This window comes from Triturus cristatus, chromosome 12, assembly GCF_964204655.1.
Source record: "Triturus cristatus chromosome 12, aTriCri1.1, whole genome shotgun sequence".
Classification (NCBI taxonomy): domain Eukaryota; kingdom Metazoa; phylum Chordata; class Amphibia; order Caudata; family Salamandridae; genus Triturus; species Triturus cristatus.
This window is the reverse complement of record NC_140595.1, coordinates 499,246,478-499,265,008: the sequence shown is the minus strand read 5'-3', so window position 1 is coordinate 499,265,008 and position 18,531 is coordinate 499,246,478.

Below are 18,531 nucleotides of genomic sequence, written 5' to 3'. Positions count from 1 at the left end.
CCCACCAGTAGGGGATTGTACCCTCTTGGGACACTTGGTATCACCCTTGTCATGCCCAAACCGGTAACACTCATAACTCTTGGGAATACATTTACCAGTGTTCTTGTCAACATATCCCTTTTTATGGTCAGATTGGGGCTGGGACCCTTTCACCTGAGAAACTATTTTGGGGGCCTTGATAGAACTTCCTCCTATTTTTTATCTCCCCCTACTTCTATTGGGAACCCTGACCACCTGTTTGTGAGTCCCCCCAGATACCCTCTTGTGGATCCAGGTGCTGATCCAGTGGACCGCTTCCTTAGCAAACTACCCGGAGTCAGAAAGCTCGCTATTGACATGGTTTTGGTGCAGCTCTGTAAAACAAACACTGAACATGTGCTCTCTGGCGAATTGTACCGCCCCTTGTAATCACTCACTTCACTGCCCTTCACTCAGCCATCCAGCGCCTTGCAAAATTGTCCACACAATCTACCCAGGTCAGCTTGGGCAACTTCCAGCTTTCCCTAAGCCTTTGCATATATCTCTCTGTGGTGGGCCCATATCTCCTGGTCAGGGACTCTTTCATAGGGGAAAACTTCATCTTTTCTCCTTTCCCTAGGGCTAACGGGGCATCACATCCTTCATTGGAAATGTGCCTCCAGAGGCTGCCCCCAATCTTCTTCAGGGACCCTATGCATCTCTAGGGCAACCTCATAGGCCTCAAACCAGTTGTCTATGTCACCTTCCACAACAAAGTTAAGTACCAGATCTTTTGGGATGTGGACTCTCTTTTCTCCAGTAGACAATTGGGTAATGCTGCCACCAATAATGCTGCCACCAATAATGCCATACTCTACCTGCTTGGCTCTGATGTCCAACTCCTTGAGAAACAGTTTATGGGCCATATTCCTTTTCTCTGCGTGACTAAAGCTTTCTCAGCCTTTTTCTCCTTACCAATAGTTTTTTCTCTAGCTAAGGATCTGCCAGCCTTCCTCTCCTCTGCTTCCAGATTAATATTTGGCAGCTGCAGTCTGATCTCACTCGCCTCCTTCCTGTCCTTCAGCTCCTCTAGGGTCAGGCCCCAGGCAAACACACAGCTCACAACCCCATCCTCGGCATCCTCTGGGGTTGGGTTGTGCTCTCCTTGCAGCTAAGGACTCATGTTTGGGTCCTCCACCTCCTCCTCAATATCCAAGTGTGCTCCTTCCTCCTCCAGGTCATCCTCCTCTGGGGCGGCCCACAATCTCTTGACTTCCTCATAGGCGTGGGCTATCTGGAGGTCCAACTTTGTAGCCTTCTGGCCTGCATTCAGTCCCCTTTCCTTGCAAAGCCTCTGCAGCTCAGCCCCGGTGAGGACATCAGTGTTGATCTGCTCCATCTCCTTAGTAAAACAACAAAGGGGAGGTAGGACACTTACATTTTGAAAAAGAGGAAAGCAGCCAATGGAAAACTAAGCAGAGTTTATAAAGAGTTCAACTTTGGTGTCAAAGTTTTTATAAGGGATTTTGTGTTACACAAATTACTCAATCAATCACATCCTCTAATTTTGCCATGTATTTTAAAATCATTTTCTTAGGGTACTGCCTCCTCCTCATTGAGGTTCCTCCTCCTATTGAGTGGGGTCTGCTGCATTGTTGAGGCTGAAGCTAGTTACCATAAACTCACAGGGTACAAAGGGAAGAGCCCAGGATGTGGTCACTATGTGTTTCAAGAGTAAGGGCCACATGTATCAAAAAACATTTTGCGATTACCAAATAGCAATTTTTACAGAATTGCTATTTGTTAATCGCAAAATGCTATGTATGTAAGAAATTACAAAAGATTTAGCTTTTCCTTAATATTAACAAATAGCGATTCGCTAAATATGTAATCGCTATTAGGTAATACTACTCCATTCATTCTTATGGGCCTAAAGGCCCATAGGTGCAAATGGTTTTGCATTAGCTAATTTGCCATTACCTAATTGGTAATCACAAATTAGGTAATGCAAAGCTAAGGGTGCCTGGGGACCTAAGGCCCCCCTGAAGACCCCCACAAATAATATAAGCACATGAAAAGTGCACACATGCCCTATGGGCATGTATGCGCTACAGGGCACTTTGAAAAAAGCTTTTTTGTGCATTTTTCAAAATTTGCACATGGTTACGATTGACTTGAAGTTGATGGTAATAGCACTTTCCTAAATGCACTGTTTGCATTTAGGAAATGCTTGGTACATGTGCTAAGGGAATTGCAAATTGTGATTCCCTATTTGTAGTCGCAATTTTAGGTAATCTCTATTTTTGCGATTGCCTAAAATTGTGACTACAAAGCCTTTCATACATCTTGAAAGGCTATTTTGCATTTGTAAACTGTCGAAATTACAGACTTGCACCGTTTGCGAATGCAAAATAGTTTGATACATGTGGCCCACATTGTTTAACCGCTTCGGCGCGGTGCACATTCCCCCGCTGTGCGGGCGAATTCCACACGTGCGCAAATCGGACGGCCCCCGGCCATCCGACACACACGCCCACCGTGACATCGGACGGCCGGGGGCCATCCGATGCATGGAAGGGGTTAAAAGGTGATTGGTTTTTCAATTCTTTCCCATTCCTGGCTCAACATAGCCTAGGCAGACATTGCTGTATAAGCTGTGTACAGTTACGCTTAGAAGAATATGCCCTAAATACACCAGTTGAAAATTCAGTCATACGAGTCTCAACTTCACTACGTAAAGGGTGGACCATATACTTCCAACACTAGGCAGAACCATCTGAACGGTCTTGCTGAATTGCTCCCAGCCCCAATGTGTTTCATTTTGTTTGTGTTGCCATTTCTTAGACTAAGGAGTCATTACACTAAAACCTCATTCATTTGACTTTTCTTCGCATAACGTTACACTCTGAGATTGTGCATTAAGCCACTTAAAGACTGAAAGTTCAGAATTTAGTAAAAAAAATGTCTCCAGAAGGCAGTATTGCACAGAAACGGAAACACAACAAAAAGGAGTGCTTTAATGCTTAGAAAATTATACTTTTGCAAACCCATAACTCATTTGCTATAGATACAAATCTCTTTTTGAATGAGTGCAGAGCAGAAAGCAGCACTGTCATTATGTGAACATTCTTAAAAAACTCTCGAAAAGACGGAACAAAAGAAAATTGAAACCAAGTACATTTTATTTTACGTCTAATTAGCGGATCATTAATCAGAATTTCATTTTTCATGTTAGCCATTTTTCGTCTGGCTTTTATGTCCAAAAAGATCAGTAGGTTCATGTAAAGAGGTAATTGTTTACCATCTGAAGCACAAGCCATTAAGGAATGACATTCTTATTAAAGTTTTGATAAATTAAATGCAATTATGAAGGTTCTTTTGTTCTTGCTTGTAGAACATATAACTGCAAATCTGTGTCATGGATTAAAGATGAATTCAGATTAGTCTTTTGAAGGAAAATGCTTTGAAACATTAATAAAATATGCTTAAAGCCAAGACTGCAGCTATTATTTAGCTGCGATCACACTTGTGCACAGAGCAGGTACAGTATGTGGAGAGTGGCTAGAAGCCAGGCAAAGAGTCACAAGATGTCCCATGAGTTAAACACTCTATTGACGTTTGTGGTGATCGGTAGGTCCCTAGTTTGAAACTGGGTAAGGCCCTTCATTCTTCCGACGCCAGTAAATCAAGTACCGTGACAATGAGTAATAGCAACACTTTTTCTTAACAGTCCTTAAAAAATGACAGAAGAGCTATATGAAGGGCTCTATAACAACAGCATATTATTATACTCATGCCTTTCTTTGAATTTAATTACAGCACAGGACCAGCCCAAGAGCTTTCTATTCTGTTGCACCGTCAGCTTATTGTCAAAATGGTCAAGTCCAGTGGTAAAAGAGATTATGTGCCACAGGTATGTACCTTTTTTAAGGTCACACATTGCCTTGACCGGAAAAAAGGCTTTTCCTATGTACCAAACACTATTTGCGATTTGGTAATCTATGACTGAATCACATGTAGGGTTTGCGATTTGGTGTTAGGAAGGGGCGTGTTTAGGGCATCCCTGACTAATACTGAATCACAGCGGTATGTATGTTTTGCGATTAAACGGCTGTCGCAAAACATTCACATTTTACCACCAACTTCAAGTTGTGGTAACCCTTCGCAACTGGGAAGGGGTCCCTTCCCCTTTGTGAATGGTAGTGCTAACATTTTTTAAGAGCAGGCAGTGGTCCCATGACCATTGCCTGCTTTTAAAAAATTAAAAGAAAACTTAAAATGTTTCTTTTTTAAATGCAACCTGTTTTTCTTTAAAGATAATGGGCCGCATTTTAAAAAAGGCAGGCCACCATCTCCAAAATTTTAGTGATATCTAATGGGTCGCAAATTGCGACCTACCTAATTAATATTCATGAGGAAGGTCAATTTGCGACCCGCTAGGAATTGATAAATAAAGCTCATGGAGTTTCATACATTAGGAATAGCAATTACCTAATTGCAATTTGCAGAAAATCGCAATTAGGTAATCGCTATTCCTAATATTGTTACATGTGCCCCTACGTATTGTATTTCTTTAGCCTTTTTCGGTGTAGAAAGAGGGAACAGGGGTGCAGAAAGAGGTAAGAGGGATACAGAAATTTACAAGAAAGGTGCAGAAAGAAGCAAGAGCACTGCAGAAAGAAGCAAGATAAGTGCAGAAAGAAGCAAGAGAGGTGGAGAAATAGGGAGGAGGGGTGCAGAAAGAGGCAAGAGGGATGCAGAAATGAGCAAAAGACATGCACAAAGAAGCAAGAGCAGTGCAGAGAGAACCAACAGAGGTGCAAAAAGAGGCAAGAGAGATGCAGACAGAGGTAGGAGAGGTGCACAAAGATGCAAGGGAGGTGCAGAACTAGGCAAGATAATTGCACAAAGAAGCATGAGAGTTGCAGAAACAGACAAAAGAGGTGCAGAAAGAGAGAACAGGGGTGCAGACAGAGGCAAGAGAATTACAGAAAGAGGGAAGAGGGGTGCAGAAAGAGGAGAGAGAAGTGCAGAAAGAAGCAAAAGAGGTGCAGAAAGAGGTAAGAGGGGTACAGAAAGAGGCAAGAGCAATGCAGAAAGAACAAAGAGAAGTGCAGAAAGAGACAAGAGCGGTGCGGAAAGAGGCAAGAGATGTCCAGAGAAAGGGAAGAAGAGTGCAGAAAGAGGTAAGTGAGGTATAGAAAGAGGCAAGAGCACTACAGAAACAGGCAAAAGAGTTGCAGAAACAGGCAAAAGAAGTGAAGAAAGAGAGAACAGGTGTGCAGACATAGGCAAGAGGGTGCAGAAAGAGGGAAAAGGGGTACAGAAAGAGGCAAGATGGATGCAGAAAGAAGCAACAGAGGTGCAGAAAGAAGCAAGAGAACTACAGAAAAAGGCAAGAGGTGTAGAGAGATACTGGGGAGGTGCACAAAGAGGCAAAAGGGTAACAGAAAGAGGCAAGAGGGGTACAGAAAGACGCAAGAGAAGTGCAGAAAGAAGCAACAGAGGTGCTGAAAGAGGCAAGAGGGGTGCATAAAGAGGCAAGAGAAGTGCAGAAAGAACCAACAGAGGTTCCAAAAGATTCACGAGAGGTACAGAAACAGGCAAGAAAGGTGCAGAAAGAGGGAACGGGGTGCAGAAAGAAGTAAGAGGGATACAGAAATTCACAAGAGAGGTGCAGAAAGAAGCAAGAGCAGAGCAGAAAGAAGCAAGAGAAGTGCAGAAAGAAGCAAGAGAGGGGGAGAAATAGGGAGGAAGGGTGCAGAAAGAGGCAAGAGCAATGCAGAAATCTGCAAAAGAGGTGCAGAAAGAAGCAAGGGTAGTGCAGAAATAACCAACAGGGGTGCAAAAAGAGGCAAGATGGATGCAGACAGAGGTAGAAGAGGTGCTCAAAGAGGCAAGAGGGGTATAGAAGGAGGCAGGACGGGTGCAGAAAGAAGGAAAAGAGGTGCAAAAAGAGGCAAGAGAGGTGCAGAAACAGGCAGAAAAGGTGCAGAAAGAGGGAACTGAAGTGCAGAAAGAGGCAAGAGAGGTGCAGAAAGAGGGAACAGGGCAGCAGAAAGAGGCAAGAGGGGTACAGAAAGAGTCAACAGGGGTGCAGAAAGAGGCACGAGATGTGCAGAAAGTGGAACAGATGAGCAGAACGAGGCAAAAGAAGTGCAGAAAAAGAAAGAAAGGTGCAGAAAGAAGCAACAGAAATGCATGAAGAGGCAAGAGAGGTGCAGAAAGAAGCAAGAGTGGTTTGCACACCATTAGTAACAATTCAATACCCACATTTAGCAATCAGTAACAGGTGACCATTCTAGGTTTGCAAAGGGCCTTCCACCACACTGTAACACTTGCCGCTGCATTTTTGGTAACGTTTGAGCCATTTGAGCTAGAAACAAGGTTTTTTTTTGTTCAAATCTACAGATTATGCAGCAGATGATGGAATATGTGGCAAATACGGAAAATATATAATTGTACAAACGTTAGTGCAACCAAACAGTTGCATAATTCCAGTAGCCCTGCTCATACCTCTAACTAGGTCCAGAAATGCTCCTCTGTTGTTCTTTCTTTTTTTTTATCTCATTGAGTTTATAGTTTAGCTTCTATGGAAATGAGGAAGACTAAACCTGAGGACACCACTCCACGACACAGACTACCAAACCATGTAATTACTCTCCATAACACAAAATCTCACTGTACATAATTCCTATACACTAAATACCACATACTTTCTATCAACATCAAAGTCAAAGTCTATCCACATAATTTCACTGCACATCATACCACATAATTCCACTACACACAACTTACATCCATTCCACTCCAGGAAACATTAGTAAAACACTTTTACATTTACAATGCCTATAGCTCTAACTCTCGCAAATGTGAAACCTATTACATTGCAAATGCTTCTTTAATTAGTAGTTGCGTTTGCAGAGAGGTGGAAAAAGGGGGCTGGGACTCCGACAAGCGCTCAGGAATTCCACTGCATAGGATTTACAGGAGGTACCAGGAGGGCTTCTTGGCCCCCAAAGTCCCTCAGGAGCAAAGTGGACTTCATCCCCCACCCCGCAGTGTGCCAGGAGGCGCATTTGCAGAGTGGTGGAGAAAGGGGATGTGGCCTGTGTCCACCTGTCAACTATCCGACTATATATAGAGAGAGAGACAGAGAGAGAGAAATAGAGATTGGGATTACTCTAATCTATTAGGGAAAGTGAGGATGTGTGATGTAAAATGCTTTGGGTTTTTCTAATGTACATTTTGTTTTACATAATGACTGCTGAGTTTACCATAATAATTATTACAATCATTGTAATATATAGGATTTGTGTAATGACTGTACAAAATAAATGTTCTGCTGCAACAAAGTGTCCATGGGTATGCCCAGACATGGGTCCCTTGCTGGCAGTGCCACTGGATTCCATCTAGCCTGGCTGATGAGGGGTGATATCCCGAAACCGGTCCCAGGATGTTTGTTTCCAGTACAATGAGGACCTGGCCTGGCAGTTCAGGCTAGACTGTTTACATGAGGAGCAGGGTCAAGACTGATTTGCATATGACTGGGTCCAAACTGGGGTGGCATAGTGAGCAAAAGAACGATGGATTAAATTCAGATATCTTGACTGGGGGTAAATTGTTAAAAAGTTTCAACACTCCGTCCATCATCTTGTTGTGTTTGCTATGTACAAAATAAATGGCATTTTATCATACAATGCCTACTGTTGTCTGTGCCTACTGGTTTCACTGGTCAGGATGAGGGATTACACGTGTATATACAATTTAAGACATCCTCCTGCTGATAACAGCTCTCTGGCAGGGTTGTCTGACTCTCTTTTCTTTTTAAATGTACTTTTTTATTGAAGTTTATTATACATTCCAAGTAGAGTAGATTTGTAGCAAGACACAACTTTAGCCAGTTAACACAGCAAAAGGAAACATAACCTATTCAAAGTATTTTCCTGAAGGCTTTCAATAACTTACTGTGACTGATGATAGATTTTGACTAGATTTCAATATTCCACTGGGATACTCTTGTCGGTGCCCCACCCATTAAAGTGCCCTTGTGACAAACTTTTATTAATACAAGCTTTTCTATTTCCTTGATGTATATTTAATACAACAAGTGACAGTGCATATCCTCTTCAAAATGCTTTAATGGAGTAAGCGTGCATATTCCTACTATAATTCCCTGGCCCAAAATTTCCATTGCTTGCTGTATTGATCCAAGCGGTTAATTCTCGCATGGCACCAGGCTTCCCTCTAACTAACCTTCGGCATTTTTCGTTACCATTCATTCATGATAGTGGTGACGAATAAATTCCAATGGCAGGTAATCAGGGGATGGGCTGCTAACATCACTATAAATATAAAGTGCTCAATGCCAAAATGACAGTGCACAACATTCTGTAAAATACTTTCAAGAACTAACCATACAAAATACCAACAGTTGTTTGTGCCTATTGGTTCCAGTGGTCAGGATGAGGGCACGTGTATAAATTAGATAAGACATCCTCCTGAAGACAAGAGTTCCACTGGCAGGCTTCTCTAACTTTTAACACAATGAAGGAGGATGAGCCAAACTAGCCATAGGGAAGAGTGAGTGTATGTTCCCACTTTTCTCCAAAGGGGGTGCAACAAGCATTATCCCCTAGGGGATAAAGAGATCTAACGGGGTGTGCCCCCCTCAAGCTGGGATGTTCACAAAAGTTAAATCATGCATCTGTTTTTATTTGTATCTGGTTATGTATCTTAGAAAGAACACAAATATATAAAGACATTTCATGGTACCTTCGGACAAATGATAATGAAGGCAAAGTAATTAGAGGCTAATAAAAATTCATGTCTTCAGCAAATTCCTAAATAAGATAGATTTGGGTTTTGTGGTTAAGATGAGGTGCTAAGAAAAATTCAAAGTTTGACATGTTGGAATCTGGATGTCTGACCTTATTTCCAGACCTCATGAAGCTGCCACTGCATAGCAGGATTATAGGCTGATCAGAGGCCCCAGACAGCCACATAGCTGGAATGTATTCATCATTTACCTGGGCTGAGGATTTAGTGTGCTTTCTGAACCACATACATAGCCTTGATGACCCCATGTAGCCCAAAAAGCTATCTATTCCCAAGATTAAGTGTGTGAACAAAGCAATTGCCACTGCTACCAGCCTATACTTGTTATTGAGCAAGAAACGCAAAATCTGGTTAATAATGCAGAGGTGGTAGTTGCAGCACTTAGAAGCTACCCACATTTGTGGGGCAAAGGACATCTCCTCCTTAGTTACAAAGTTTCCTTAACCGGGAGGTGGGGGAGTGAAGAATCTTTGACAAATTCCCGATACCTGTGACAAGAAACCTGGGCTCCATAAAAATCTATTACCCTATATGGGTATTTCAGACTTTATAAAATTAAACTTTAGAAAATTGTGTTGTATCTTATTTAAGATGGTAATGTTGTTGCATTTGATGAATCATTCCATAGGAAAACCTGGCCTCCATTACTTCATGAGAAAATATGTAACCTGAAGCTAATGGACCTACATAAATATTAAAGAGAATAAGATTTAGCTAGAAGCCCTATAGAGCCACAGAGTTAGCAGTTCATGCAGATGGAAATTGAGGTCCAAATGGAGTTGACCCAAGCCAATTCTCGTTCCATAAGCCCTTTACCCACCAGGCCTACAAGGAGGTACTGTGGTAAGTGAAGTCAAACATCACTGAAAGGTTCCAAAGGATGATGGCAGTAATACTGTCCTCATCTGCTGCCTGGAGTAGTTCACCTGTCAAGGCTATTGGCTGTGTTATTGTCTTTCTGTTTTATGCTATTGTGTAATGCAGTTATTTTTTGGGATTGTTACCTTGTTGTGTTTTGTTTTAGAGTTTTTGAATTTTGTTGCTGTGTTCTGGTTTCATTGTGTTATGCAGTATTATTTATTGTCCATATCAGATTTTGCAAAGTTACACCCAAAAGCACAAACCATTAGGCTTTTGCTGAAAAGCAAATATATATCTCTGCCAAAAAAGGTATCATACCTCTGAACCATCGTTACCATAGGCTCTAAACAGCTCAAAAAATTGTCACACACAATGCTTTAAAATAGCTTTTCCCCAAAACACTTTAAATGTTCGGGAACCAACGTTTGGTGTATAGCTTCCAGTATTTCCCAGACATGGAAGAGGCATTTAAATATAAAACTCATAAATTATTGCTCACCAAATCAATAATATAAAACATAGCTCTATTGCGCTAGTTTAAATGAAACTACATTTTCTTTACTCCGGCCAGAAAAAAAGAACGAATGTAACTACAGTTTGCATGTGCCTACGTTTTATCTGCATGACCTATTTAAGACCCAAGCCAAGTTTCATTAAAAATTATTGGTCTCATAACTAAGTCTTCCCCTAAAGAACCCCATCTGGAGTCAATAGCATGAAAACGTGTTGTGAGCCAAGTGATTTTTGTGGTCTTTTTATATAAGTAGTAAACATTAGTTTATTTTTTGTAAAGTTAATTCCGTATAAAGATAATGCAATCAAGCGCAATAAACAAAGCAAATAAATGACAACGCATGCACAGATGCACACAGGCAGACCGTCTGTGTTGGTTCTCAAGCGTAGCATGTTCAAACATAGAACGCAAATCTCTTTTTGGTGCAAATTGCACAAATTCGCGTTTCATCAACATGTTGCTTTTTTTGCTAGCAATGTAAAATATGTTCATGAACTTTTGTAAAGCAAGTTTTTAAAGTCCCCGATTGCATGTGGTTTAGTACACACATATGTTTCCTAAACTGTTCAGAATATAAACTGCGTTAAACTCACGGCACAATTACCGAAAAAATTCACATTAACAAAATGTGAAAGAGTTATTATGTGCCATGAGGCCACAATGCTGCCGCTTTTGTTTGTGTCCCTCCTTTATTTCTATGCGGATATTTCTGGAGCGGCCATTTCAGATTTCCTGCCATTCAGTCTGAGGCCTCGCTGTCGTTCCTTCCAGCTGATTTCACATGTTATAATGCTAATAGAGGGAGTATGGGTTTCCGTTCCCCTACTGTCAGCTGGCCTGCAGGTCTGAGGGATATATTTAATAGAAACTGACAGCTGATGGAACTGATCTCATTGAGAGGGGATTTGATATGTGGGATGAATGTGGTGACCCTCCGTTCCCTATATTAATGACCATTATTATTCAGGCTCTCACAGTCAATATAACCCTCTCCTCGGACGCAGCAGTACATGTGTATAAAAGAAATGACTTATGGATGAGTTAGTCCGTTTACGGCGTTGAAGGCTATTTAGATGCCATGTCAAAACAGATTAGCTATTTTGGCCTGCCTCAAAATTAAAGCAGGGCCCTTTGTGCGGCTGTGTAAAACTAATGCAGACGCGTTTGTAAGCAGGGGAACAACACACATAAATCAGATTACTTGGTGGGTACCAGTTTCATAAAACGAGAGGACAAAGGCGTAGTTAGGAAGTCTGAGAATGCATCTGCTACTATCAGAAACTGTGGGGAGATGCACACTTGTAACACATTTCAAAGAGCTTTCACAGGGCAAAGCACACAGAACACCGTCAAACACGCACACAAACATACAGAAACACACATGCAGATCTAGCTAGGCAGGTGGGAGTAATTCCAGCATGCCTCCCCTCCTGGCACACACTGTACGTAAAGGTGTGCAGTTGTATTTATGGGATCATTTATTTCTTGCTTTTTATAGCTGCTTTTGATACTTGTGTGCATAGTCTTTTGTGAAGAAGTCGTGTTATTGTGCTTAATGCGCACGGATTCTTTCTCATTTCTTTTCTGAGTTCAGTTTAATCTTTTACACCGAAGTGCATATAACAGCGTCTACTCTAGAGTGTATTAGATCATTCTTTTCATACAGCACAATAATTTAAGTGAAGACTTTTAAAAAGTCAGATTTTAATCTGCAAATTCGCCTGCACATTTGCTTTTTCCCTATAACTCACAGGGAAAAGTTTGTATCAGCTAAAATAGCTTTTCCAAAGTATGATGCTAACTGTTAAATATGTAAAAAAAAAAGTTGCTGAACTGGTTGCATAAAACAAAGTAAAATGCATTTGAAGTGAAGTAGTAAAAGTGTGGGGCTAACCCCTTCTCCGAGACTTCATTTATTGGCCTTGCGTACTGACCATTACAGATGCATGTTAACAACAGGTTAAGATTACAACAGGCTGTAAATCCTGTGTCAGATGAAAACTCCGGTTAATACCTAAATTGGGATTACAGGGCAGATGTTTGCTACCATGATTTGAAACTTGTAAAACGTGATGCACATTGCAGAAGCAAATTACGCAAGATACCAGTTTGCACATGTGGCAATGCATACATTTATGCACAATTTGAGTGCAATTCCCCATTCAGAAATGTAAAATTGAGAACAAGGTACAACATTTACACCGGCTGCTTAGCGGACCCCGTGCAAGCACTAAATATTGCATTTTTAATCTGTGCTTGCACTTTGCATCCCATTCGTAATTATGTGCTAAAACTAATTGCTTTCATAAATTTCATTATAGCAATGTTTGCAAAAAGTGTACATGGACCTTGTTCAAAGTTATATAAGTTTGAGATGTTTAAAAAATTGTCTTCTTTAGATTTTGATTGATGGGTCATGTATATGTGGTGGAATTAAAACTCACAGCGTAGAGATGATCATCAAAACCTGGTGCTGAGGTCTCTGCCGGAGTTGAATGACACAACTTGATGTCGAGGTTAAGTATATAATGTTTGTTCCCATGCGAGTAAGCAGAGCAGAGCTCAGTTATACAGTGAAAGTGAATTCAAGTTTATCACTGGATTTAATGTTCATGGGAAAGTCTAGCATTAGACATTGAGCAGGAATTTCTGGGGGAAAATGTGTGTGTTGTGGCATAGGTGTGCAAAGTTGGCCTGTGTGTAATCATTTTTATGCAAGTGTAAGAAATGGGGTTATTAATTTGGGAGGAGGAGGGTAACACTACCAACACAATAAATCCACTCTGGCTAGGTGAAAACACCGTTCTAAGAGAGTCCCTGATCACCACTTGTAGACACAAGTAACAAGCAATGCCCAGAGAAGTACTGGCTTAGTGCAAGCAGTGCCAACAATTTTAAATCAACAAGCACAACATAATATAATTCCGAATTCAATTTAGAACATGAAGAGAAATTTAATAAGCAGAATGGCACCAAGTTTATACAAATAGGTTAAAGAGAACAGGAGATATTACTTTTGGGATTTTTAAGGCAAAACCAGGCCCTTGATGCAAATTCATGCTAACAGCGATGGAACAGAAGGTTGGATATACCAAGTGAGTTGTCCAGGTCAAGCATTTACCTTCAGATTTAAGGTCTGATTTAGAGTTTGGCTGATGGGTCACTTTGTTACAAATGTGAAGGAGATCCCATTGGCTTATTATATGAGTATAATGTCCTACGCACTTGCAATAAGGAGTGTGTGATATCTATCACATATCTGATGGCACACCCATCTGCCAATTTCTAAATGAGGGCCACTGTCTCCAGCTGGTAAGAAAGCTACTTCTGGCCAGTCCTAGAGTTCTGAACCCCTCAGGGCAGGTGTTAGAGCAACAGGTCTCTCACCGGCCAAGTCTTCTACAGGGTCTAGTCCTCTTCAATCAGCTGAGCGCTCTTGGAGTCAGGAATTCTACTGCATTTTGTGTCTCTGAAGCAGGTAAGCAGGAGGCCAACAACTTGGCACTTGGAGAGCAGTTCCTGTCTCTGATTGCCAGCAGGATGCAAAAGTCACAGAGTCCCCTTCTTCCAGCAGGAGTTAAACATCAGGATTCATCTTCCAGAAGATTTTTCTTCCTCCGGTTGAGTCTTTCCAGCTTCAGGAATGTTATGAGGAGCCAGTGACTGGAGAAAATCTACCACCCAGTTCTAACTCTGTTCACACAGTACTCCCACCTCCTATTACAGCACTTCTCCTTTGTTATAACATTAACCACGGTCCCCTCTTTCAACGTGGCAGGACCCAGCTGCGATCAGGCAAACCTGTCTTTAGCTTCTTGGCCACTCCTTACTTGAAAGATTCAAAACCAGTTTTCCTTCCTACAGTGGCTGGAGTCTGACTGTCTAGGAGGGTCCTGAGGAATGAATAGGAGAATTCCTCCCTGGATTCTCTAAGTCAAAATAAATAGTGTTAAAACTACCCTTTGTTCTGCCATTTGTGCCTGTTTACTCCTAAATAGCCAATCCATGCTAAACGGTCAGCTGTTAGCCTTTGCTGGGTCCGGTGGCAAGCCCTTGTTCTCTGACCAGAGGTGTTACCTTCCCAAGCCAAGGAGGTGTATTCCAGCTCTGAGGTGTGATGAGTGTCAGAACCGGTTTTAAGCTCATTCTAGCTCAGGCAGTCTAAAGAACATTTTTTACACATTGCTATTCTGCTTAAGTTCTCAAAAATTTGATTCAATCAGTAAACCAGATTTTAAAAATTAAGCAGGAAATATCTTGGAAGCATTTTTCTAGTCCTTCCCTAAGTAAAGGTGGAATTTAAAGATTTGAATCCCACCCAGGCCTATTAGAGACAAGCATTGGCATAGACAATAGGTCTCGCCTTTGGGACCTTATAAGTGTTTAGCCATGCAACAGTTGCATAACTAAATACTTATAAGGTCCCATAAGCGAGACCTATTGGCTATGCCAAGCAGCCCTGCGGCCCCAAAAGTGATTGCGATCGCGATCAAACATCAAAGCAAAAGTAATCGCGGTCAAGCGCGGCGCGCACGCCCGCTCACATGCACTGTAGCTCTAGGCTGGCCTGGTAGCACTTTCTGGAGCCCTCTCAAAAAGTCTCGCCAGACCAGCGCATGTGCTGGGTCAGGCGAGACCTAAAGAAGGGCTCACTATCCCCAATATGTAGTGTGCTATGTTTTTATAGTGTAGCACTCTGCTGTGTAAGCTAACAAGGCATAACGTGGGCTAATTTGTAAATATATAAAAATAGGCTTTTCATACATGGACATGGCAATTCTTCAATGCCATGTGTGTTTCTGTACTGCATGTGAACTGCAGCCTAACCAAATCACAAGGGTGGTCCTGGAAAAGATATATATTTTAAAGATATATGGGTGGTGTATTTATTAATTGCATCCTACATATGGCATTTCCAGGCCCTAGGTGCACCATTTACAGTGAATTTACAGGGAAATTAAATAGGCTAAATTGGAAATTCCACTGTACAGTATGTCTTAGAGGGAAGCAGCGACATTTTACCATTTAACAGTGGTAAAGTACATGGAGTCCTAAAACCAGCAAAAAAAGGGTCCAGAAAAAGATGACAAATCTGGGATGATCATGCAGAAAAGGCAGATTTGCCACAGCAAGTATAATCTCATATAAACCCAAATTATGGGGTAAAGTGTATTAAGCATCATTTCATAGTGTTTTCCCTTTCTTTGCTTAGGTGAAAACACTGACTGCGTACCATAGTCTAAGAGGAAAAATGATTTGGCAACTATGAAACCAGATATGATTTTCATTCTGTGTACTACGAATGTGTGACTTACACAAACTTACTAAAATTCTTTGTATAATATATTTATTTATAAGGGCTTTCATCCATTCCTCTTAATCCATTGATCTGCTGCTGTGCCATTCATAGTTTTTTCCCACCGACTGTAACATACAGCATGAGGCAATTAATCAGCTCACTTCAGCCTCTGGTTAGCTTCACTGTGAATGACAGCATTCTGCTCTTTCACAAGAACCGATCCACACACATTTTTTTCCCCTCAATGCCAGGAATTACTAAGGCAATTTGTGATTTATGAGACAAAAAACATTTTTGCTTTAAGCCATTTTTTAGATTAACAATGGGCTGTCAGTTTCTCCAACAATAAAGTAAAAACAAATACCAAACAAAAAAAAGTCTGACAAAGCCAAAAGGCTGACAGCGAATTCTTATTTTACAATGAAAGTTCTTTAGAGACTACTAAAGATACAACTGCTCTTCATGTCCTCTAGTCTTCTCCCCTGTGTTTGCTGACTTCCTACTTCGTAACTTTTTATTTAGATACTGAGGGAAAGAATAACTCATCCTTTGTCTGTGTCAAGTATTACATTAGTTACAAAAATCTATTATGATCTTTGTAATTTATTTCCTTTTGGTGTTAAGGGATGCACAATGGCCACCACCAATTATTAGGTCTCAGCTACAGGCAGCTTTAGCTGTCTGCTGGAGGCCTATTGTTTGCAATACATTACATATACTTAGAGTGGGCTTTGGGTCAGTCACTTGCTCATGAGAGGATGGCTTTGTGTTTTTTTTACTTCTCTGCTCTTGGTTCATTGGCCTTCCTCAGAGTTTTGATTAGATGAGGTATTTTTCCACTGCTGATGTCGGACCTTTCTCTGCATTCTACAATGTATGTTTGAGCAATACCTATTTCGCAATGACTTCGTATTACAAAAGAAAGGTGAGGCATCTACCAAGGCCTTGTCATTGACTATTCAGGAACAGGTACCGATATAGTACGTCAACAAAATCCTTGCACCCTCAGGTTTACTTTTTACACAGGCAGCCAGCAGGAATGTTGTACTGAGAGTCAAGCGTTCTCCTTGCTGGCCTTGCTACAGACAGAGTTCCATATGGTGGAACATAACCAGCAGAATGAAGCTACTGCTTTGTTAACAGCTTACCTTATTGTCTGGAAAGAAATAACAGGCTAAAATAAGTAATAATATGCTCAGAAAGGATTATCTGTGTCAAACATCTGGATCACTATAATAAGAGTATGTTGTCTAGGTTTATTCTAATTTAATTGCAGGATGTATAGGTGTTGTATATGCAGTGTTTCAACCTAACGTTGAAAGAGTACACCATGTTGAAACAAAATAAATGAAGAACTCTTTTGAACAACATCTGCAGCACACAGTGGTGGCTCCAGCACTATCCCTGTGACTTCACAAAAGAAGCCGCTACTAGCACATCCATCCTGCAGCAAATCATCTTTCAGAGTTCTACTGCATCCACCCCAAATGCATCAGTGCAGTTGACCTTTGGTTCGGATTTGTATTTAGTTTTTCCCAGACTTACATCAATATTTGCAGAAGAAAATAGGGTAAATCTTTACTACAACAATAGAGAATATACTGTAAGTATATTAGGATATCCAGAGAACATTTACTGTAGGTTGTGAGTCTTTGGTTGATTATCATTGGAAAATTAAATAGTGACAACATCTCAGCAGACTGCTAAGATGGAATGGATTTTTATTATCATTTTTATATGTTGTTTTGGTATTTTTTAATTTGTATTTATAATTTTGTTTTAGTTTTATAAAATTAATATTTTTAGTAATAATGTAGTTCTTTTTACAGTTGTATTTGGTATATTGAAAATTAGTATTTTAGATAAAAAAAATCTGAGTGTTGGGTGATCTGTGTTATTAGGTGATCACCATTAAAAAAATTAAAGTCTATAATTCTTTGGAATTATTTGTATTTATTTAATCATAATATAATAACTTCTATTATAAAATGTTTTCATTTAGAACAATATATACACAAATACACACACACACACACACACACACACACACAACACCAGTAGGTAGCTATAGTTAGGACCATGTTTCCATAAGAAAGCCATTTTAGGTCTCGCCTGACCCAGCGCACGCGCTGGTCTGGCTAGACTTTTAGTAAGGGCTTCAAAAATGCTACCATGTCCGGCCTACAGCTTGCGTGCATGTGCGCGCGCTTACGAGCAGAGGCGCCATATGGCTTTCCTCGTCATGCTCATTAAGCGCATCGCTCACTGCGCTTGATCGCGATCACTTTCACTTTCGCGGCCGCTTTGATGTTCCTCTCATCTTCAGTCCCGTCTCTGCCTCTCTTCTCCTTCCCAACTCTCGCTTCACATCCTTTCTCCCACTTTTCCATCTCTCTTCTTCATACTTTCTTTGTTACTGTCACCTTAACTGTTTTGTGCCTCTATCCCCAAATTTTCCAACGACTCTTTTCCCTTCGTTTTCACCTCTCTCTCTTGTGCATTCTTCCCCTCTCCGCCTAAGCCCCTGGGTCTCATTCTCTTGCTCACTCTGCATCTCTTGGGCTTTTTCATGTGAGGACGAAGGGTCAGGGCGGGGCAGTGTACAGTAACATTAGTAGGCAGTTCAGTGCGAAACTGGTCAGAGACTGATAATAATATCGCTGGACGTATTCAAGCGTGTTCTGCCATCCCCGGAGTATGAACAACAAACACTGCCATCCTCACACGGTTTCAGCCTTTTAAAAAGAGTATTTTATTTCGATTTTGCAATTGTAACCTCCACTGCATACCACATAGCAGAACATCTTTTTGTTTCGGTTGCATGAATGAAGCTAGGTGAGTAATTCTGGCAGTTGCAACAAACATTTTTCCTGCCATATGATATTACAGCAATGAAAAGCGCACAATCACTCCCTCATTCGCAACAAAGTCTTACATGATTTTATTTCCATTATTCCGCACCCTTTTATTGACTATAATAATTTTAAGCTTTCTTCCCCTGCTGTAAACCCGGTAAATCAAAACTAATTCAAAATTAATGTAAGAAATGCAGTTAATCATT